This window comes from Taudactylus pleione, unplaced genomic scaffold (genome assembly GCF_031769625.1).
Source record: "Taudactylus pleione unplaced genomic scaffold, aTauple2 ptg000265l, whole genome shotgun sequence".
NCBI lineage: Eukaryota > Metazoa > Chordata > Amphibia > Anura > Myobatrachidae > Taudactylus > Taudactylus pleione.
This window is the reverse complement of record NW_028284667.1, coordinates 4,509,120-4,533,199: the sequence shown is the minus strand read 5'-3', so window position 1 is coordinate 4,533,199 and position 24,080 is coordinate 4,509,120. Positions and strand designations below refer to the sequence as shown.

The 24,080-nt window shown below is 40.7% G+C and overlaps 1 pseudogene; it reads right to left on the bottom strand.

Moving 5' to 3' along the window:
* Window positions 1-20,801: 20,801 nt before the first annotated feature.
* On the bottom strand, window positions 20,802-20,920 carry LOC148513968 (5S ribosomal RNA; annotated as a pseudogene).
* Window positions 20,921-24,080: the final 3,160 nt, after the last annotated feature.

Below are 24,080 nucleotides of genomic sequence, written 5' to 3'. Positions count from 1 at the left end.
GTTGTTTTCAATGCATGTATACAGTGCTAATACATCAATAGATACCCATCTATATGATTCTTTCGATTGGATCTCCTGTAAGACACTTGAAGAATCTTTTAGGTATGATTTTAATTCTTTAACATACAGTATTTTCTTAATCTGAAAGGTGCAAGTTCAGTGAGTCAATACCATGACTATGCGTTGACCTGGCTGTTCTGTCATGGACTTATGGATTTTTGGGTGAAGATAAAAAATGGGGGTTGTGGGATTTGGATTGGTCTTCATCAAATATTGAAACTCCTCTTTATTGAGGAACCCACTGTGTTTGCCATATACCAACAATGTCCTAAGTTCATCAGTATATTCTTCTAGGGGATCATTCTCTAGTTTTACATAGGAATCCATATCACTTAATAGTCTTTTCTCTTCTTTAAGATAATATGATCGGTCCATTATCACCAATCTCCCCCATTTATCAGCTTGTTTTTAAACTATATCAATGTTCTTTGTATATTCTTAAGAGCATGTTTTTCCTCATTCCTAAGGTTTTGTTTCTTTAATTTTTTCACATCTACTTCACATAAGTCTTTTTTTTACCTTTCATAAAAAATATCAATGTGGCTGCCATTTGACTCCAATGGGTAATAAGTAGATTTCCCTTTCAAACCTAATTTGGACCCATTCTCATTATAATTCTTGATTGCTGCAGTATCCTTTCTTACAAAATGTCTATTCAATGTTAAATTCCTCAAGAACTTGTTAAGATCAACAAAAATATAACTTTTTCTCATGTTGCTAGTGGAGGCAAAGTTCAGTCAGTTACTTAAAAAATTAATCTCAGGGTTGGTCAAAGTGAGGATAGAAAGTCCTGATGAAAGTGGCCCATTAATATAGCACTGAAATGTTGTTTATTGCTTCAGTGGCTGTCATTTATATGACAGGAGGGCCTACACATTCTCTGAGAGCATAGTCTAAGTATTATTCATTAATAGGGCAAGACCAACTGGGTTTTTATATATAATATCATAAATTCAATATATATATTCAAGTCATTAAAGAATGCACTCACCAGGACTTCTCATTTCCAAAGCATCAGACCTCTTTTAATAATCACATCATGGTTAAAAAGTCACTTGAAAATGTATTGGGTCTTACAATTGTACCCATGAATGGTCACCCACAACAACATAAGTTCATAGACAGTGTGCAACCTCAGTATAGCAAAACTAATATATTGCTTACTAAATATAAATTTAAAAAAAAAGAGGGCTCTCACCAATTTCATCCAAGAAGTAGAGTGTTTTTCTTATATACCTCTAGTGTTTAAAAAAGCATTCTGATATTTCAATGCCATTATGGACATTTTTCAAGGTTAGACAGCCCCATAGACCCCACTAAGAGTGGAAAAGTTAGCATAAAAGTAACCAGACATAGTATCAGCTTATATATATGGCTCGATTAATAATGGTAATACCATTAAGACTCAAGGTTTTACAAATCCCTCCCATTGGAGACCAGTACCCTTGAACTTGAGAACTTCCAGAACTTCTACGAGTTATAATGAGATCCCTATTTCAGCTAGAAAATACGGTAAATGGTAAATCCAACTATGGGTACAGCAATGGTAAGGTGGAGAACAATAAATCAGGAGGTCTAATTACACTTTACAACAAATTAATACTTTTAATTTGTTTCCTTTCTAAAAATAGTCATACATTACTACTTTGAGAAATATGGTTTTAATGGACTGCGCTTAGTATGTAATAATGTAACAGAAAGCAGCTCAATTATAAATGAAGAATGATTTTAACATATAGAATGAGCGCTGTTAAAAATGGAATGGACAAACAAATAAACAAACAAACAAGAACACCAACACACAATACACACCACTGAACATATGAATGATGTTTAAGCTCTTTTGGGGATATTAAAAAGCAGGTCCAGGCAAGTAAGCAATGGTGATGCAAAGTCCAAAGCAGACTATCTGTCCCTACCTATCAATTTTTCATTAAAGTTTTGTCAATATAAGGAAGTAAAGAATGACCAGAATACATCCTTGAAAAAGTACCATGGCAGGTATGAAACGCGTTGGACCCACTATCTAAGTTAAGGCAGAGGAGCGGAACTTGTTGCCAACTGACTCGCTGGCTTGCTGATGTCTCTTTGTGCCACTACACACACCCACCGCCGTCCTTCCAATACATTGCATGCCTATCGGCGGTGCACTGGCAAGAGGAAAATACACGTTGCCAGCGCTAAGGATTAAAGACACAGGTAGGGACAGATAGTCTGCTTTGGACTTTGCATCACCATTGCTTACTTGCCTGGACCTGCTTTTTAATATCCCCAAAAGAGCTTAAACATCATTCATATGTTCAGTGGTGTGTATTGTGTGTTGGTGTTCTTGTTTGTTTGTTTATTTGTTTGTCCATTCCATTTTTAACAGCGCTCATTCTATATGTTAAAATCATTACTACTTTAAGGTCAAGAAATCTACAATAATTGCAGAATGTTTTTACTAGCTCTATTTTTTGAGCTACCCTACTTGCACTATACTGTATGTATGTACATTAGTAATATAGTCATAGTGAAAAGCTATTTTAAAATAATCTGATATTTTCTTGATAAAAAATAAATAACAGTTGTTTTAATTCAATCAATCACAAATAAGAATATAAAAAAACATACAGCATACGAAACAAACATACAGCATACAAAAGTACTATCTAATATAGTGGCCTATTCATGGGGGTGCTTTCTCTTTGCTTGTCACTTGTACTCCTCTTCTGGGGCATCTCTTGTCACTGTCCAACAGTAGCGATTCACCTACCCTGATATTTTTGTCCATTGCTGAAATGTCTTGGTGGATTCGCTCACTATGCTTGACACTCAGTGCACCACAGTTATCTTGTGTGGGTAATCCCGTGAATCGCATATATTTGAATAGGGGAGGGGACAAATAACTGATTCATTGAATTGTGTCATTAGGACCCACCCCCTCTGTGCGGAACACAGATTGCTGGTAAGATTCTCTCCATTCTGCCCACTTCACTAGGAATACCCCTACATCATCATAAATGGGCTATATCTTGGAACTCAGAGCTAACTGAGAGTCTTAAATGTCATATTCATTCTTTGCATGCTGAAATCAATTAGAAGTAACTATTTTCACATCGGAAACATTTTCATTGTTGTGCAGTGTTATTATACTTTCCTTTTTGATGTGGTTGACTCCGGTTGTTTAGTACATATGGAAAAATTAGAAATGGGTATACATAGTGTATTACATAAACAAAATAACAATTTAATAGAATTCCCACAAATCAAAATGGTTACATAAGAACCACATTATTATTATTATTATTATTATTATTATTATTACTATTATTATTATTATTATTATTATTATTATTATTATCATCATTTATTTATATGGTGCCACAAGTGTTCCGCAGCGCCTTACAAAGTACATAAACAAATTGTAGACAAGTGACTTACAGAACAATACAATACAGGACATGGATAATATATATATTGCTACATTAGCGACCATATCAAACAGATAAGCAACAGCGCATAAGCAACCAAGTGTTAGGTGCCCTAGTGGTGAGTAAGAAGTAAATTACACTATAGTAAGGAGAAGCACAAGAGTGTAGATGTCCCTGCTTGTGAGAGCCTACATTCTAAAAAGGTGGGGGAAGACAAACTAGGTTGACACAGATGGGGCAGATGGGGACGAAGGAGCATGTAGCAAGGAGTTAGAATGATAGCTGGAAGGCTTTAATGAGTAGTGTGTCTTGAGAGCCCATTTGAAGGATTGTAAACAGGTGGAGAGTCTGATGGGGAGTGGGAGAGAGTTCTAGAGGTGGGGAGCAGTGCGAGCAAAATCTTGGAGGCGGGAGTAGGAGGAAGTAATCAGCTGGCATGAAAGGCGGCATGCATTAGTTGAACAAAGAGGGTGGAGAGAAGCATGAAGGGAGATGAGATCAGAGATGTATATGGGAGAAGATTGGGTGAGGGCTTTATGAGTGAGCATGAGAACCTTAAATTGGGTTCTAAAAGGGAAGGGGAGCCAGTGGAGGGCTTGTAGGAGAGGGGAGGCAGATGTAAGGCATTTGGAGAGGAAGATAAGCCATGCAACAGCATTAAGGATAGACTGGAGAGGAGAGAGATGGGATTTGGGGAGGCCAGATAGGAGGAGATTACAATAGTCCAATCTGGAGATGACCAGTGAGTGTATGAGTGTTTTAGTCGCATCCTGGGTGAGATAGGGTCTGATCTTAGAAATATTTTTGAGATGGAAACGACAGGACTGTGAAAGGTTCTGGATATGTGGTTTGAAGGAGAGGGATGAGTCTATGATTACTCCAAGACAGCACACCTTGGGACTAGATGAGATAGTTATTCCATCAATTGATAAAGAAGTAGTGGGAAGTGAGGAGATGTGGGAGGGTGGGAAGACTATCAGCTCTGTCTTAGACATATTAAGTTTAAGAAATCGCTGGGACATCCATGAAGAGATAGCAGAGAGACAGTTGGAGATACGAGTCAGAAGAGAGGGGGAGAGATCAGGGGAGGAAATGTAGATCTGAGTATCATCAGCATAGAGATGATAATGGAGGTCAAAAGAGCTGATGAGTTCACCTAGAGAGGAAGTATAGAGGGAGAATAGGAGAGGACCAAGAACAGAACATTGGGGAACACTTAATGTAAGAGGCTGTGGGGGGTAAGAGGAGTCGTGAGTGGAAATGGAGAAAGATAGGTCAGAGAGGTAGGATGACAGCCAGGAGAGGGCAGTTTCACCTAGACCAAGGGAGTGAAGGATATTCAGCAGGAGAGGGTGGTCCACAGTGTCAAAAGCAGCAGAGAGATCAAGGAGAATGAGAAAAGAGTAGTGGCCTTATTATTTGGCAGCAAGGAGGTCATTGCTGAGTTTTGTGAGGGCAGTTTCAGTGGAGTGGAGAGAACGGAAGCCAGACTGAAAAGGGTCAAGGAGGGAGTTTGAGGAAAGAAAAGTGGAAAGGTGGTTGTAGACAATCATCTCAAGGAGTTTGGAGTCAAAGGGGAGGAGAGAGATGGGTCGGTAATTAGAAAGAAGGTTAGGATCAAGGGTAGATTTTTTTAAGAATGGGGGAGACAATGGCATGCTTGAATGCAGAAGGAACAGTGCCTGATGAGAGGGAGAGGTCAATGAGGTGTTCAAGATTGGAGCAGGTAGAGAAAGAGAGGAAGCAGAGGAGGCGGGAGGGGATGGGCTCAAGGGGGGAGGTGGAAGGGGGGGAGGACCGGATGAGGGCCATGACTTCCTCTCCAGATACAGGGGAGAAAGATGTTAGAGTTGGTAAAGTTGATGGGGAGAGGTGATTTGGGAAAGGAGGAGGTGGAGAGCTGGGGGACTGGTTGGATATGATGTCCTGATGTATGGAATCAATTTTAGATGTAAAATAGGTAGCAAAGTCAAGGGCAATGAGCAAGGAGGGGAGACGAGGAGGGGGTGGGCGAAGGAGGGAGTTGAAAGTGGTGAAGAGACGCTGGGGATTAAAGGACTGAGAGGAGATGAGGTTCTTAAAGTATGACTGTTTAGAGTGGGAGAGCGCTGCACTATAGGATGAGAGCATAAATTTGAAATGGAGAAAATCTGCCTTAGAGCGTGATCTTTTCCACTGTCGCTCAGCAGTACAAGAACACTTTTGCAGGTATCTGGTGCATTTGGAATGCCAGGGTTGAGGAGTAGATCTGTGAGTGTGAGATGTGATCGCCAGAGCGAGAGAGTCCAGAGCAGAAGTAAGGGAGGCATTGTATTGGGAAGTGGCTTGTTCAGGGCAGGAGAGAGAGAGGATATGGGAGAGAAGTGAGTCAAGCAGGGAAGAAAAGGAACCTGTGTCAAAAGCGTCAATGTTACGCTTAGTAATGGAGGCTCTTGGAGGTAGAGGAGGGGAAGGAGAGAGGGACAGGTTAAAAGAGAGAAGGTGATGGTCAGAAACCACATACAAATAGAACAGCATAAAAAATAAACTTAAATAGCACAGTAAAAACTGTACAAATTGAGGCACTTGCAATTAATAGTGCAATGGAGAGGTATAGATACTCTTTACCATAAGTCTCCCACAATGGCATAGGGTGCAAGCAGAGGGATTTCAATTCCACTCTGCATGTCTAACTGGCATCAATCAAAACAGTCCAGGTATTTCAATATAGCAGCAATCAGTAGGTCCAATGCATTTTGAGCTCCTTGCTCTTCCTCAGGGATTTCAGCTACTCCAGCTTTCAACAGAGTTATCTCTTTTAGAGTAGACTGCAAATCCAAGCCATCCCCATGAGATGGTGGGCCAGAGAGGCAAAATAAACACCAAACCACCCATGGCAAGAAAAACCTAATTTTCAATCTATCTTCAAATCTGCTTACCAAGTTGGAAATTCAAGTTCTCAGTAAAGGATTATCATACATTCCTACAAATAAACATGACATTTCCAATCAAAAATAGACACACACAAACTCCACTTGGCTTTGATACTTAAGGAATATTTCTGCAATACTCCAGAATAGCCAGACAAACAATCCAGTTCTGATATTCCTGCACAATAGTTTGCCCAAATTGTCATTTGAAGGAACTAGGATGTCATTCCCATAATGTTCGCTTGTGTAATATAATGTGGCAGGAAACCAGCTAATAAACTAAAAATACACACTAATACAACTTTAAGACAGAATTTTTGCTAAAAAATGGCTCTTACCCGCCGTTTGAGTTCTGAGTCGTTTTGCCGGTCCAAGCTTAAACCCTATTTGAGACAGATGAGCAAATTACCGCATTAAGCATTTCTACCCAGTAATTTGCTGATCAACAAAAAAATCTCACACCGGGTGCTACTAGACCTGGAGCCAGCCCTGGGGAACAGTGAGATATAGAGTTGCCAATGATAGTTGTGAAGAGGCAATTAGAGTTATGTTGAGACAGTGAGAGCTGTCATGGAGCAGTGAAATTATAAAGGGGCAGGGAGATCTTTGGAAGGGATTAAAGTGGCAATTACATAGTTAGGGAGGGGGCAGTGAGATAAATATGGTGGGGGCAATGAAAGAGGTATTGAAAGGGAAATGAGAGAGTTATTGAGGGGCAGTGAGATAGATAAAGAGGGGGCTTTGGGGGCTATATGGAAGGAACAATGAGAGAGCCTGAGGAGGTGGCAATGAGAGAGAAATGGAAGGGACAATGAGAGACATCAAGAGAAGGTGTAATGAGAAATGTACACATATATAATAGGTATGGCTCTTTAAGGGAAACCATTCAAAAGTGTTTGTTGCTGCCTCCTTAATTTGTATGTCAAGTCACTTGAAGTGGCCTTGGCTGTTTAGCCATATGGCTATGGGCATGTAGCCAGTCAGTGCAGGGCACCACTCTATATTGGTTGTGTTGGTACAGTGTATGGTGTGTGCTACTGCACTACCTCTATTATGCATGAAGCTTCTGTACCTTTAACAAGATGATATCTGTATGGTAGTCTGTGCATGCTCAGTGCCATCTTGGACCAATGTGTTTGAGCGCCACAGTACTAAACAGATGTGTAGTACTCACCTCCGTGGGGGATCTTCCATCACCTGTCATACTGCCCACATACTGTACATGACATGGCAGTCCACTGTATTCTCCACTCCATTTCCGCTGCATGTGTATACATAACTGTGAGTACGGCTGTATATCATTGGTTTTCTGCAATAAACCCAAACTCCTGGTCTATCTGGCTGATGTGTCTTCTGCAGTGACTTTCCACTAGTGTCTACGATTTAATAACTTTGTATACCACAAAAAAGTACACACATATTAACAGGTTGGACACACACATAACTGATTTACATTGTCAGTATAACTGTATATTTCACTATTGATGAATGTCAGTTTAATGTAGAGATGTGTGGTTTGCTTCTCAAGAATTTTGAATCCAACCAAATATCATGAATCTGGACAGGTCCGAGTCACGGTTCTTATCTCCTGGGGAAATCCAGACAGATCTACAGTAAGTCATAATTCCTGATCTTACTGCAGTTCGGATTTCTGATTTTGACTCTGAATTTTGGGTTTTGGATGCAAACAATTATATAGTACTGTTTTTGAAAACTTTTAATCAATTTAAAAAACAAAACAAAACCTAGAACCAAAACACTTGAGGATGGTGTTGCAAAACCAAATCCAAAACATGAAAATGAATCCAGATACAAGACCAAAAAACATGGGGGTCATTGCACATCTCTACAATGCAATGTATTCTAGTCACTGTCATGCAGGGTATGATATGTCTTCTACTTAACCAAATGCCAGCAAGTATCTATTTTTAAATGTTCCACTTTTGGGCTCAAAACTGGAGGGATGAGAGGTGCAAAGCTTATTCTTTGCACTAGGTTAAATGAACATCCTAGCTTCTCAACTGGTTATCTTTAAATCTATTATATGATACTGCATCAGTGTTCCAAGCTGTAAGTTTAGTTTTACCCGGTTAAAAATGTCACATGTTTAGGCACCCACATGACAATGTGACGATTCATGGCAATGCTGTAAATAATGCAAAAAACTTGATTTCTAATTATTACACAAAAGTTTTAAAACAACATAAGCAGTGAAGTAATAGGGATTTATGCCATCCTGTGATGGCCACCGACTCTGGAAAATATAGTACTGCATGGAATGTCCTAAGAATGTTCCAGGGAGCTCCACAGGCTGCAGGGTGCCTGCCTTGAGCATCCCTTGGACACTCCAGGCAGCTATGCAGTATTGCTAGTGACTGCAGGGTGCTGTTCTAGGCACCCTGCAAGCCACATTCAGGTGCAGTGGAGCAGCAGTGGTGCCACCCACAGGGCGCTGGTCTCTGCATGGCAGCACCACTTGCACATACCTAGTTACAGCCCTCAGCATTAGCATACTGAATCTGTATTTTGCATAAGCACATAATTGTGTCATTATTCCAGTCTGTGGACTAGAGCCCCCTCTCTAGGGACAGTGGCCCTCTTTCAGAGTCAGTGGCAAGAAGCGATCGCTTCTTTTTTTTAGTGCGGCCTCCTGGTCGCTAGCTAAGCTGTGGGTAACTAACCACCCACCAGTGGCGTAACTAGGGCAGGGTGAGTGGGGTGTGTGCCCTGGGTGCTGTTAGACCGGCGGTGCGGGGGGGCGCCGCCGGCCATGGTACCGGCCGCCCACCCTAATTAGCCAGTGCAGCGCTGACCGCAATGAGTGCGGTCAGTGCTACACATTTACACAGGACCGGCGCTAGGCTCCAGCACCGGTCCTGTGCTTCACACCTGAGCCTGTTCCCTCCCCCTGAGCGCTTGCCCAATAGCGCTAGGAGGCAGGCTCAGGCTGTGCATAACACACGCATCGTCGCCAGCGCTGGCGGCGATGCGTATGTTAAACAGCAGCCAATGAGAGTCAGATAGACTCTCATTGACTGCTGCAGCACCCACTGCAAGAACCGGACTTCCGTACGGCTCCTGCAGTGGGTAATGGGACTGACGTTATGACGTCAAGACATCTGTCCCATAATGCTGAGCGCGCCAGCCCGGGCGGACTGGCGGGCGGTGGCAGTGGTTGGCGAGAATGGCGTCGTGGACAGGAACAGGAGCAGCAGCAGCGTGGATTCAGGTAAGTATATTTTTATATATATATATTTAGTTATTTTTTAACCTATCTGCACAACGGGGGAGGGCCTCTTCTGGGGGATGGGTGGCTACTACTGGGGGCACCATTATTGGGAGGACCTCTACTGGGGGGGCTTCTACTGGGGGCCCTTAATCAGGAGGGGGAACCTCAACTGGGGACTACTACTTGGGGGGAACTACCACTGGGGGCATTATAAAAGGGGCCTACTACTAGAGGCACTGCACTCGGGGGACCACTACTGGGGGCAATAATAGGAAGGGCCACTACAGCAGGCACTGGATAGGGAGGATCACTACTGGGTGCCTGCATAAGGGGACCACTACTGGGAAAACTGCATGGGGGGGACTACTGCTGGGGGCACTATATAAAGGGCACTGCATAGGGGGGAGGGCTACTACTGGGGGCACCATATAAAGGGAACTGCATAAGGGGATACCACTACTGGGCGCACTGCATTGTGGGGACTGCTACTGGGTGCACTGCATAAGGGGGAACACTACATGGGGCACTGCATTTGGGGGGCCACTATTGGGGGTACTGAGTAAGGGGAACTAATTGGGGGCTGTATAAGGGGGACCACTACTGGGGATACTGTATAAGGGGCACTACTATGGTCCTGCATAAGAGGAACCACAACTGCATACTGGGGGTACTGTATAAGGGGTACTACTGGGGTTAAGGTGCATAGGGATAGGAATGATCAGTGTGAAAATAAAGGGGTGTGTCATGTTGACACTCCCCATTTTTAAGTGCGCACATCGGGGGGGGGTTGGCTGCCTTTTCAAATTTGCCCTGGGCTCCAAATACCCTAGTTACACCACTGCCACCCACAGCTCAGCGACCGAGCAGGGTGATGGTGGCAATGGTCAAGTCCATCGCGACCATCGGGGCTTGCAACGAGACCCTAATGTTGGGTCTCGGCAACCGCAAGTTCCAGGGAGCTTCCTGCTCTGATTGAGCAGGAAACTCCCCACTGACACCACTGCTGATGTCAGTGCAGCCGCCCACAAAACGGCAGGCGTTCACTTGGGAACACCTCCATTTGTGTAACCACCCCCCCGCCCCACCTACAAAATGGGCTGAGCAGTCGATCAACATCGATGGCCAGTCCTTTTGTAGTGAGCTCCGGAGCGAGAGAGTTTCTCTCTTGCTTCGGGGCTTGCGCACGTGCAGTGCGGCTGCTGCGCATGCGCAGGTTGCGAGCATGCAGCGCTTGCGACCGGGTCTGAATGAGGTCCAGTGTGGGAGCTCCACAGACCCTATTTCTGATGGTGTGGCCCCTACTCTATCCTGCTATTTTCATAAATTTTCCTAATCACATACTGTTCTCCATAATGAGTACTTCTAGGGGATTATTAACCTCTGCCACATTATCAGATCCACAATTACAAGGTAGATTTTAAAGACACTTATGTTCTCTAATAGGCAAGTGGTATGCAAATTAAGTAATCTCACCAGCCCCCCCTCCCTCTTATATGTTAGCAGCCCAGCACATGCTGCTGTGTGCTAGGCTGCAGTGTGAGCAGGGAGACTGCTCACTGCAGCTGAGCAGCAGCAGTCTCCTCTCCTCTGCCTGTGAGGGGGGAGTGATCACACTCATCACCCTCCCCCTTTATTTGTGTTGGGCTGAGGGGCTCACAGCACCCTCCTACCCAGTGCACAGCACCACTTTGCGGCACTACAAATAGCTTTTTTTCCTCACGGTGTGTGGCCACTCCTCCCACAATTAGGGCACACACCCCAATCAGTACCCGGTCTGTGGCGTGTCTTGGCAGGCATATTTGTTTGCCATTTTTTACCTGAAATATGTTTACAGACAGCTGCTATGCCACTTGTCAAGTTACTAAAGGACAGTTTGGCTGCAGTATTTGCCTTTGAAAATTCTGACTGTATCCTACCCAAAACCTGCTAAAAAGCCAAGATTTAACAAAATTACTACTTGATAAATTTATGCCATGACATTTGTGATACATTTAAGATATTTAGCAGTTTCCTTCACCTTAATATAAAAACACTTAAATTGTCGAGTCAAAGCTTAATAGAGGTATGAGTCAAGGATCAATAATCACTGAAACTGTATTTTGGCTTCACATTAGGCCTATTCTTTAATAAATTTTGAACACTCATTCTCTCCTCTTGTTAATATTAGTGTTTCTCTCTTTATAGGCTTGCCACATTTACAGCTACTGCAGCTCACCTGCAGGGAATCTGCATTTCCCTCCTGGTTGGAAATATTATTTGTTTGAATAGCAGCAAGAACTTGGCTATAAAACATTTTTTTTTCCTGAACTTTAATATAGTTTTGTTTTTGCCATTTTAAACAAAACAAACCATGTTGCTAAATATAAACTGTAAGGGGGGTGTAGTAAAAATTCAGATAGCCACAAATTCATTCAGACAATCAAAAAGTTGACACCAAATATGTTGACTGGCCTAATGTTTACAAAAAAGTAGACAAGGACATAAGGTCGACAGTGTCATAATGTTGATAGGCAAATATTTAAAGGGTCAAAAGGTTGACAGTTAGGAAAAAATGTTGACAGTCAAAATGTCAACAGTCAAATGTCAACAGTCACATGTTCAAAAAAAAGACAGTTAAAATATAGACAAATCATAAGGTCAACAACCAAAATGTAGACAGTTAAAATGTTGACAGTCATAATGTTGAAGTCAAAAGGTTGACAACCAAAAGGTTGACATGGACATACTACGGCCAACAGGGTAATAATATCGAAAGTCAAAATTTTCGACAGTGTCAAAAGGTCAAAAGCGGTAAAAAATTTGACAGTCAAAATATCAAAAGTCATAATGCTGATATGGTCAAAATGTAAACAGTCAAAATATAGATAAATTATAAGGTAGTTGTCGATAATCACAATACACAACTCATGTGACACTACCCTCCATGGTCATTCTAATTGCAATAAAACTGTTGGAACAGCGTATAATGTCTTAAGATGCTACCCTCCATTGTAATGTTAATTACAATGGAACATTGTATGCTGGCAAATGTAGTTCCACAACAGCATACATTAGTTAATGCAGCCATAATTGTGCTTAAAAAAAATACAAAATAAATTAACATTTTGACTGTTGACATTATGACTAATGACATTTAATTGTGTCTACATTTTGGTCGTCGACCTTATGATTTGTCTATATTGTAACTGTAAACATTATAACTGACGACAATGGAATGTAGTTAAAAGGTCTCTATCCTGACACTGCAACCCAACAAGAGAATTAAGATAGGTGTCAAAATACCGACACCTATCTTAATCCCAACACCAGAATCCAGGAGACTGCATGCCCAAATGAAAGTAAGCCAGGGCATCATAGTGTTTGCCTCAGGGGCAGAGTTAGATGTAGGGCAGTTAGAGGGGTTAGCATTAGGTTTTGGGGTGAGGTTAGGTTTAGGCACCCCTAGGGGTGAAGGTTAGGGTCAGACACCACTGGGGGCATTAGGGTTATGCAGCAAGGGGGGATAGTTAGGGTTAGACATGAAGGGGGCAGACTTAAGTTTAGGAACTATCGGAGAGGGTTAGGGTGCGGGCTGAGGAGGGATAGAGATAGGCTACAAGAAGGGAGGGTTAAAGGGAGAAGGGGGGAGGGTAAGTATACTTACCCAACCCCTGTCTGGATACAAACCATTGGGATGCCGCTGTTTGTTTTGTGCAGGAGACATCCCGACAGCTGGCATTACATACCCATTCCTCGAAAATTTGGGCTGTTAACCTTTTTTCACTGTCTACATTTTGACCATTTCGACATTTTAACTGTCGACATTTTGACTGTCGACATAATGACAATGTCAACTTTATGTCCATGGAAACCTTTTGGTTGTCCACATCATGACAGTTGACATTTTGGAGGTGAACTATTGATTGTCTAAGTTTTGACTGTCTCAATTTTGGCTACATCTCATTGTGAATTATTTGCTCATTTGTGGCAGTGCAATTCTAAAGAATTCATGGCCATTTCATGTTGGGGCCATGACCAGGTATCATGGCCATTAAATGTTGTGGTCACTGCAAAAATCACTTGAAATTTGTGCCAAAAATCACCTGAAAATGTCTCTTGTTGATGAGATGGCTCAAATTACATGCAACTTTAAGCTACAGTATCTTTCTGTCTGTTTGTATTTAATTGTCACTGAATAATAAGGTGTCCAAAGTAAATAAATATTTTTGGGGGAACATACTCTTTAAATATTTTTTGTTGGGGATGATTAATTAAAAATGTATTTAAAAACTTAAATTTAAATTAGGAAAACTATTTAGATGTAGTCCCCCACGCTGCCTTTGTACTCAGGGCCATAACTTGTCATTTGTGGGCCATATAGCAAAATATTTAAGGGCCCGATGTACCACTCATTTGCAAAAATAACTCACATAAATCCATGGGGCCAACAAGACAGGTCCACCCCAGCTGTGGACCCCATATCAGATGCACCAGCTGCACCCATGGTAGTTACACCTTTGATAAAGATTGTCCTTAACATTACCTTCATGCTCTTCAACTTTGTTCCCGGTGGAACTAGGTGTTTTGGATACATGGAGTTAATCAAACCACTCAGACAGACATTTTAAACTAAGGTTATTTATTGTAAAAAGTATCAAAGAGTGTAAGAAAACAAACTTAAACAATGCACTTACCTAGCACTTACCTAGATTAATGTTAAAATGTCCAAGTGTGTGCAGAGCCGCCATCAGGGGAGGACTGCCGGTACTGCAGTCCTAGGCCCGGACACTCTGCAGAAATGGGCGGCCCACTTGCTCCTACAGTGCCCCCCAATCTAACCACCCTTATTACCCCATGCCTCAAAGGGGACATCTCCTCTACTGTCCCCTGTTCCTACTGTAACAGAAGAGCAGCCGAGCAGAGTGCTGATTAGCATCAGCGGTGCTCCTCCTCTGTGCTCTGCTGCTTTTACTGGCTGCAGGCTGCTGTCACATATAGTAGAAGCCATTCGCAACCCTGACCAGCTGGAATTGTGGGTGTGCAGGAAGGAGGACAACACGGCATCTGTCATGGTATGGACTATGGAGCGGAGGACAGACGGGAGAGCAGCAGTCACAGTGGAACCTGTAATCCATATGAGAGGGAGTAGGTACTGGGGAGGAGAGACTGACTGATACATATAAAGAACCAGATAGTGTATTAATGACTTTAATAAAGACTAGATACACCTACAATGCTATATATATATATATATATATATATATTACACAGAGGTTGAAAATGAGCGACCGAGGTGCTTACTACACAATATAAATATATAAATAATTCCTAAAGTGCTAAGTGGCTTAATAAATAAATGATAAATAAATTACTAATAAATAAATATCTTAGTACAAAGTGCTTAGAAATAAAATAATATATCCACTGCAATGTTGCTATTTAGATAAATTATATATATATATATATATATATATATATATATATTTAATCCATAGTAAGAACAAAAATGCTAAAATACCAGATCATATAATAGATAACAATGAGAAAAAACACATAAATTCCATAGAAAATAAATAATTAAAAAAGTAGAGACTAAATAGCAATATGCTTATCAGAGAATAAGGAAGATTTAAAAGTTCATGGAGGTAGAATGGAGAAAGATTTCCAATGCGCTTCGTCAGTTATGTGACTTCATCAAGGGAATATACTGTATTACCAGTGTTGTATTCCACCTTTTAAACCCCACTAACAGGGATAGTTAGTGCCCATTGTGACATCACTTCCTGTGAGTGATCCATCTAAAATCACTAATAGCATATCATATATTGTTCATTTAATATGAAAATAAAAGAAAACATCAGTCTGATAGTGTCATATATAAAGAATTCCAAAAAAGATGGTCAGATATATTTTTAGCCACACTTCCCATATTACCAGGCAGACGTCACTTCCGCCCTGTAGCTTGATTTTACTGTCTGGTGACTTCCACCCTTAGAGTAGGTGAAGCTTATGTCATTACACTGCTGTGCAGCATGTCCAATCCCGCTGATAATGCTGCAGTTCAACTCCCAACTAACTCGTGTGCACGCGGTCATCATAAATGCTTCCACCCATCTTCTCCTTAGATCACTTCTGCCCTTCTAGTCCTGTGCATGCATCTTGTATTCCAGTCATAGCGGCGGCCATCTTTGTGTTTCCTGTGCAGTCTGGAACTGTCACACTCAATCATCATTTAATTCCACGCTGAACTCCAGGCAAATTTTAATGGTCCACAGTATCCATCTTGTGTGTGTGTAGGCTCCATCTTTAAAAAGCAAGGTCAAATATTAATGTATATTATTCCCCTGAAATAATTAGAGGAGAAAAGAGCCCAGATTGACTTCTTTCATATTTAATGTATTATTTAACTTAATATGCAAACCAAAGCCAAATATATGAAATTTGGACACACACACACATATATATATATATATATATATATATATATATATATATATATATAGACTTCGCAAGCGGACTGGCACTCGTGCTCAATGGTGAATAGAGACTATAAATGATGGGTGCCTTCAGCAACTTAACATGCAGAGAAGAACAAAAAACTGCAGCACTCCCAGCGTTGAGTAATAAACAAGCAATTTGGATTAGGCCATCATATGCAGACATTTCAGGGCATAGCCCTTTTATCAAGGCGGCCCGGATACATACAAAAGACAAAATGGTAACAAACACGTTATACAAACACTCTTACCTTAAATAGGTGTGGGGGATCCCTGATCTGCAGCAGACCGGGCAGCACGCCTCCACGCCGAGGATGAAGTCCCGTGCTGATTACGTCACCAAGCCATGACCTGGTTGCCAGGAAACCTGGCAGCATCTCCCCGGTCTGCTAAACAGACCTCAGCGCTAGGGGAAATGAAACACGTAATTTCGGAGAAACTCAGGAAGGCTCTTAGTCATGATCACCCTGTAGCCCCAGTATTTTACACAGTTCCTAAGATCCATAAGTATGCAACATCTCCTCCAGGCCGGCCCATTATATCGGCCAGAAATTCCATTTACCAACCTATTTCAAAATTCCTGGACTCGATTGTACAACCTTTGGTCATGAAACAATCCACATATATTAAGGATACCACCAGCTTTCTCTTAGCACTACAGACCATCACGGACATCCCACAGAATACAATCATGTGTGTTATGTATGTTAATAGCCTGTACACATCGATCCCACACCAGGCAGGCTTGGATGCTATGCAAAATTTCCTAATTAAGGAGCAAGTCTCAAATATTGACATTAACTTCTTCATGACATTGTTACAACTAACCTTGACCTGCAATTATTTCTTATATTTTCTTCGTGGTTGTGCGATGGGCAGCAACGTTGCACCTTCTTATGCAAACATTTACATGTTTAATGTAGAATGCAAGATGTTTTTTGAAGATCCTGAGATTATGGATGCAACATTATTATATTGCAGATACATAGACGACTTGTTCGTACTATGGACAGGGGGGGTTGATCTCTTTGAGAACTTGATGACTAAAGTTAATAGCTGTGATTCTCCAATTAAATTCACGTACCAACACAGTGGCAACACCATGAATTACCTGGATGTGCAAATTACCATTAAGAATGGTCGATTGCACACGGGAGTATACAATAAACTGACAGACAGAAATACGCTATTATCAGCAACAAGTTACCACCCAATACCATTAAAACAAAGCTTACCTAAATCTCAGATGCTTAGAGTATCCAGAATTACAAGTGATCCATCTAACATCAGTACGGAACTGGATAAAATAATTGACAGTTTTGTGACTCGAAGATACGATTTATCAATGCTGAGACATCAAAAAAATGAAGGGCTTAATATCACACGGGAAGAGTTGTTACATCCAACACCTAAACCCCATAGGGAAATCATCCCTTGGAAACAACGGTTTCAAACATCCAGTCCAGTGGTCCATTGAGCTTGTCGGGCATTATGGCCAATTGTGGCAACGAACAAGGAATTACCCTGCTTACGGAATAAGAAACCTATGACTTGCTATACTAGAGGCCGTAATATCAGAGACATAGTAGTGCATACTGACATTACGGGATTTGCTAGAGCTGAAAAATCAATAGCTCCTTTTTTACAACATCCCCCAGGATGCTACAAGTGTCTGCAGTTCACTATGTGCAAGCAAATGATTACAGGGAATACCATTAAACAAAATATCAGATACGCTTTGTCCTAAACTGCTTAACCACATATGCCATTTATACTATCATTTGTCCCAGTGGATATTACTACATTGGCAAAACCATTCGCACCATCAGAGAAAGAATGGCTTTACACAGGTTGGCGATTAAATTGGCCTACAGTAGGGGTAGTTCTGAACAACCGGTAGCCCGACATTTCTTAGAAGCAGGGCATTTGCCATCTTCCTTAAGACATATGGTCATAGACCATGAACCGATCTCCATCAGAGGTGGTAATCGGGAACATAATCTACTACGCCTGGAGGCTCGATGGATGTACCAATTGGACACAATCGCTCCTAGAGGACTGAATGAAAAAATAAACTGGAATACCATTTAGTATTTATAGTCTAATATAAGGAGTATGGAGGACTAGTCATATTATCATAATAGTGATTGGGTGACTAGTTAGATTAAGCTATATGTAATTTCCCTTAATCTCAATGTTGTCCTATCTTTTGGTCAGCTGCAGCAGCTCAGATTTAATCTGAGTGAAGTCTATATGATCAAGGCACTTTGTTCCGATTGCCAATATATCGTGACCCTTGGTCTAATACAGATAATAGCCTTGTATCGTGATCAGGGTTGCTAGCCAGGCAGGTCTTTATTATGCTTTTTATTTATTCAGGGCATCGGAACTTATGCTCTGTCTTCTGTGTGTTTCATTTCCCCTAGCGCTGAGGTCTGTTTAGCAGACCGGGGAGACGCTGCCAGGTTTCCTGGCAACCAGGTCGTGGCTTGGTGACATCATCAGGACGGGACTTAATCCTCGGCGTGGAGGCGTACTGCCCGGTCTGCTGCAGATCAGGGATCCCCCCCACCTATTTAAGGTAAGAGTGTTTGTATAACGTGTTTGTTACCATTTTGTCTTTTGTATGTATCCGAGCCACCTTGATAAAAGGGCGATGCCCTGAAATGTCGGCATATGATGGCCTAATACAAATTGCTTGTTTATTACTCAATGCTGGGAGTGCCACAGTTTTTTGTTCTTCTCTGCATGTTAAGTTGCTGAAGGCACCCATCATTTATAGTCTCTATTCACCATTGAGCACGAGTGCCAGTCCGCTTGCTAAGTCTATATATATATATATATATATATATATATATATATATGTGTGTGTGTGTGGAAACGTAGGGAAATCATCCCTTGGTAGCAACGGTTTCAAACATCCAGTCCAGTGGTCCATCGAGCTTGTCGGGCATTATGGCCAATTGTGGCAACGGACAAGGAATTACCCTGCTTACGGAATAAGAAACCTATGACTTGCTATACTAGAGGCCGTAATATCAGAGACATAGTAGTGCATACTGACATTACGGGATTTGATAGAGCTGAAAAATCAATAGCTCCTTTTTTACAACATCTCCCAGGATGCTACAAGTGTCTGCAGTGCAGTACGTGCAAGCAAATGATTACAGGGAGTACCATTAAACATCCCCACAAGGACAAAACATATCAGATATGCTTTGTCCTAAACTGCTTAACCACATTTGCCATTTATACTATCATTTGTCCCAGTAGATATTACTACATTGGCAAAACCATTCACACCATCAGAGAAAGAATGGCTTTACACAGGTTGGCGATTAAATTGGCCTACAGTAGGGGTAGTTCTGAACAACCGGTAGCCCGACATTTCTTAGAAGCAGGGCATTTGCCGTCTTCCTTAAGACATATGGTCATAGACCATGAACCGATCTCCATCAGAGGTGGTAATCGGGAACATAATCTACTATGCCTGGAGGCTCGATGGATGTACCGATTGGACACAATCACTCCTAGAGGACTGAATGAAAAAATAAACTGGAATTCCATTTAGTATTTACAGTCTAATATAAGGAGTATGGAGGACTAGTCATATTATCATAATAGTGATTGGGTGACTAGTTAGATTAAGCTATATGTAATTTCCCTTAATCTCAATGTTGTCCTATCTTTTGGTCAGCTGCAGCAGCTCAGATTTAATCTGAGTGAAGTCTATATGATCCAGGCACTTTGTTCCGATTGCCAATATATCGTGACCCTGGGTCTAATACAGATAATAGCCTTGTATCGTGATCAGGGTTGCTAGCCAGGCAGGTCTTTATTATGCTGTTTATTTATTCAGGGCATCGGAACTTATGCTCTGTCTTCTGTGTGTTTCATTTCCCCTAGCGCTGAGGTCTGTTTAGCAGACCGGGGAGACGCTGCCAGGTTTCCTGGCAACCAGGTCGTGGCTTGGTGACGTCATCAGGACGGGACTTAATCCTCAGCGTGGAGGCGTACTGCCCGGTCAGCTGCAGATCAGGGATCCCCCACACCTATTTAAGGTAAGAGTGTTTGTATAACGTGTTTGTTACCATTTTGTCTTTTGTATGTATCCAGGCCGCCTTGATAAAAGGGCGATGCCCTGAAACGTCGGCATATGATGGCCTAATACAAATTGCTTGTTTATTACTCAACGCTGGGAGTGCCGCTGTTTTTTGTTCTTCTCTCTCTCTCTCTCTATATATATATATATATATCCATTTATTTGGAGGCCATAAAAATCATAAAATAATAATAACCTAAAATCTCATATAATATATGATCCAAAATAAAAGTTTTATCAACCAAAAGAAAATAAAAATGAGCAGTTTTAACAATTCCCTTAGATATTCAATCCAGTAAGAAATCAGAAGAAAGCAACAGTGAATCATATTGTATATATATAAGCCCAAAGGGACAAAGAAGGGACCTAAATTATAGATACATAAATTCCATGTATGTGTTATATATTCATTATTATCCTGATTATTATCAGGGTATCGCTCCACATGGGTGCCAGGAATGTAGAAGATATCAAGATGGTGCGTAAACAAACACGTCTAATAAAAGTCTTGGTTCCACCAATATTCTCTTTAGGCCAATTGAGACCTTCTTCACATGTGTCTTCATTTTGAATTGTAGCATGAGATCTTATGTCAAAATGTGTGTCCAATTCATACTACAGTACCCGGTATTCCCAGGAGGTCTCCCATCCAAGTACTAACCGGGCCCATCTTAACTTAACTTCCAAAATCAGAGGAGATTGGGTGTTCAGAAGATGGTTTGACTGTAGGACAATGTCTTGCACACTGACATATCCATATCTCACAGTATTTCGGAAGTCTTATGTGAAAGGTACAATTTCTTAGTTGTCATTAAAAGCTACTGGGACCAATTTCGTTAATTCAAGGATCCAAAACATCTCTCTTTTTGACACTTTCTTGGCCAGGTCTCCTCCACTTTCTCCTAAGGTCACTTGTTCTATAGGTTTGAAGGTGAGGTCTTCTGGGTTGGAATTATGATGTAGAAGGGAATGTGTAGACAATGCATATATATAATTATATATGTGCGGGGGTGTGGGGAGGCTGCCTAATTTGACAGTCCCGGGCCACACAATTTGTAATGGCAACCATGAGTGTGTGTATTATAGGAGTCCCAGTCTCTGCCTCGAGATGGAATATGAAGATTCAGGTATGGGTGCACCGCTGTAGACAGTCTCCTCGCGAGGCCCCGATATGATGTAATGTTCTAACTTTTATACTTTTTTGCTTTCAGGCTCTGGAAACAACTGACAAGTAAGGAATACAACTTATTTACAACATATACAATTGGTTAAATATTTATAAGAAAACCTAAAACAATCTAGCATATGCACAGATATTGAAAGACAATGACCTGGGGATAAAACATGTCTGGTTTACTCATTTTTTGTACCATCTAATGCCTGATACACTTAGAAAAGCACTGAAATGAAATGGCTATCAGTAGCCATTTTGTTCCCCTATGACAATCTTTACTATCAAACTTTTTGGACAGCCTTACCTACATAGTATTCTTTATTTCTATATGCAGTCTGTGTTTTCCTGTGTGCCTTTTTCCCTTTTTTCTAAGTTACTAAACATTTTTGGTAGTGGATAATGTTGTATTGTTATTATTGGTTGATTTCAGGAGTTTTTGTTTTCCTCAATAGGTAGTACAGTATGTGATAAGTAAGTATGGGAATTAATGTAACAGAAGAGTTTGGGGATTGTACATGTGTGTCACTGACACTGGTTAGATAAGTCAGAGTTCAGAGACACTGTCACTAAATACCATGGTGATGACATCATTTTTATCAATTAATAAATATTAAGTGTTCAGTATTATATCTAAATTAAATAATGGATTTATTAATATTTTTCCATTAAATAATGATGATGGCACTGATTATATTGAACACTTGTAGAACTCCAGTTGCATACATGCATGTTCTTCTATGATTAATTACAGTAATCTAATATGGCCTTAGTTAAATATATATATATATATATATATACAAAGCAACAGGCCATCACTCCAAAATGTTAAACACGTACTTGCCCAGGTGCCATCTGAGAACCAAGTTCCAAGCCCCAAAATATTCCCACAGAAGAGCGGCAATCCAGGGATCCAGAATCCAGAATCTTGAGAATGGTTGAATAAACCGAAACATTGAATTATCGTGGACTTGGTATCCTGTATCTGTGATTGAATGACCCTGGAGTGCCGTTCTTCTGTGGGAAAATATATATATATATATATACACACAGGTTGAGTCTCCCATATCCAAAATGCTTGGGACCGAGGGTATTTTGGATATCGGAATATTCAGTATTTTGGAATATTTGTATACCATATTGAATTGTCTTAGGAATAGCACCCAAATCTAAACACAGAAAGCATTTATGATTCATAAACACCTTATACACACAGCCTGAAAGTAAGGTTTCACTATCCCAGTCATGCTGAAATTATTCCGTATTTTGGAATATTTCGTATTTCGGAATATTTGGATATGGGAGACTCAACCTGTGTGTGTGTGTGTATAAATTATACATATATAAGCCTAATATCACCTTTATTTTGTTACATATTTAAGATTTATTAAATGTTTATCTTGAAACACAGTTAAATAAATTACTCCTATCACCCAATTTTTTCAACTATTTGTTCAGTTTTCATTTTTATGTGTTTGGTGTGATTTTTTTATTTTTACAAATACTTTTAGGTAAAAACATTAAAGGAGACGTTTACATACCGCAGAATACAGTATTTTATCAAATTTTACTGAAATTAAAGAACATACAGTACTAGTATCACCCTATCATATAAAACTGATAATGAACATGTATATATTTATGAACATCTATTTATGTATCGCTTATGTAACCATTTACATCAGTCCCTGTCCCAGTGGAGCTTAAAATCTTTATTCCCTACCACATGAACATATTAAAGGTTTCAGAAGCCAAATAACCTGCCAGTGTGGGAGGAAACTGGAACAGCTGAAGGAAACCCATACAAACATCAGAACATAAAAACTCGACATACTTATACTGATACTATATACTTATTTAATTTTATAAAAAAATAATATGACCATGCTTTTTGTAAGATAGCAGCTCTGTTTATTTAGAGAACCAGTTATACAATATACATACAGAGCACTGTGCATGTGAAACAGTTAGTGCAATAACATTTATTATAGAAAAAAACAAAAACAAAACACATTTTTAATTTTGCCAGGTGAGGAAATGCATTCATATATTACTAAGGTAACTGTCCCTATGTCCCTACCTCTAGATGTCTTGCATCTGGTCTCCCTCGCAGTTGGTTTTCTCAGCACCCGCTGATCTGCTTTCGGTATCGGTGCCTCCCGAACTTCTGGTTTCCGCTGACGCCACCCAACTCATTTCGCGCATCCTTGACAAAGTGCGCATGCATGAAATATGTTGGATAGCATCAGCGGGTGCTGAGGAAACCAACCGCAAGGAAGACCAGACACAAGACATCCAGAGGAAGGAACATAGGGACAGTTAGCTTAGTAATATATGGATGCATCTCCTCACCTGGCATAAATAAAAATCCTTTCTCCAAAAAAACAACACCGGGACCACATTTCTTTCATAAGAGAGCTGTAAACATAACAAGTGTTCCACTTGTTTTCTTTCTGTTATTTCTATAATAAAATTTATTCCACTAAACTTTTTAATTTTATGTTCATGATTGCTCAAATATTTACATGAGCCATTAAACTAATGGTGCTGCTATTTACAATATTTCATGAAATTATACAAGATCATAAATTTTTTTGTGCATCTAATGTAATGTAATTCTGTACAATTTTGCACACCCATGCTCAGCCGAGAGATTTAAACAAAAACGAAGAGTGTTATAGTTTATGGTCTATAGTCATCATTCCTGATGTATACTGTAC